The sequence below is a fragment of the Meleagris gallopavo genome, chromosome Z, assembly GCF_000146605.3.
Source record: "Meleagris gallopavo isolate NT-WF06-2002-E0010 breed Aviagen turkey brand Nicholas breeding stock chromosome Z, Turkey_5.1, whole genome shotgun sequence".
NCBI classification, from domain to species: Eukaryota; Metazoa; Chordata; class Aves; order Galliformes; family Phasianidae; genus Meleagris; species Meleagris gallopavo.
The window spans coordinates 43,454,648-43,456,075 of record NC_015041.2 but is presented as its reverse complement, the minus strand read 5'-3'; positions in this window follow the sequence as shown (position 1 = coordinate 43,456,075).

Genomic DNA, 1,428 nt, shown 5'->3' with positions numbered 1-1,428 from the left:
TCTACCTCTTGAGAGAAAGTGAAACCGTAATGACAGATTGCACTGGATAACCCATTCCATTATAGTTCCCTAAGCAATGTGAACAATGATCTTAGCTGTTAGCAAGCACAAGGGAAGCCTGATATACTGACTCTAGTTAAAAATCAACACGGAGTGTGGTGAAGGTCCTGTGGCCAAATTCCATGATCATCCTGCAGGATATGGACTGACGATACTTTTGCAACTAATTAACTACGTTGGTATTCTGAATGAGTCCTTAGCCATAAGTTTTCTACCTTTCTGTCAAAAACGTGTTTTCAAGTAAGCTTTGCAAGACAAGGATGGGTTTGACTAGAGACACAACCTCCACCTGCAAGTTAAAAAAATAGCATAAAATGGCTTAAAAGAGAAGAAAAATGGGAGCTTAGTGGTTGAAGGATACCACTGCAGACAAGCTGGGATCAGTTGACAAGTTAAGCCTCTCTCCCCTCTGCACAGTGATGCATATTGGGTAAGACTGACACACATGGAAATTCAGATTCACGCCAGAAATACAAAAATCTCTATAGAGTTATTCCATGATTTAATGCAATTGTACTCAGTCATGTTATTTATCATGTTCTTGGCTAGCTTTGCCATGCTTTGCAGAGAGCGTATTTAGGTCTAATAATCCAAAAGAATCTGTGATCTTTTTATTTAATAAACTATACTATTCACTAATCTAACCATGAGAGTTCTCATTGGAAGTACCTGAATTCCTTAAGAGTGGTCATAAGAGCCCACTTTCATGGAATGAATAGCTGTTGCAGTAGAGTACACAGTATATTATTGGCATATGTATACCAAATAAGCTCATATTTGCTTCTCCTAGAAATTATACCATCTTCTATTTAAAGACTCCACCAAACACCTCTTGGGGAACTCAGCTTCCCTTAACTACAGATTGAAAGTGAATGTTTAGTACTTGACTTTATAGTAATTTATTTCAAGAACCTTTTTTGTCATTAAATTCAAGAGATTGTTATTGAAATTTTTCTGGACAACTTCTTTCAGTTTCTGTCTCTGAGGTCTCGATCTCAATTTAATTCAGACAGTGAAGTTCAACCAGCAAGAAAATACCCGATGTTGTCTTTGCTTTGTGTGCTGTTCCTTAGCTATCTAATTTGCAGAACTGGCATCAGTGCAACAGAAAGTGCACTGATTACTTCAGAAAATCCACAGGAAGCCTGGAGATGCATAATGCCCTTCAACACAACTGGAGTCTCTAGAGAATAAGCCATCTTAGTCTTGCTGCAAAAATTCTGACTTTAAGATTCCATTCATCCATCATGCTTGCAATTGCATTCATGGGACTGTGAGAAATACTAAAACAGTTTCTGCCTGTACACCATGTCCACCATGGTTCCTTTGGTGGGAAAAGTAAACAGTTTACTTCGGAAGGTTTCAGCA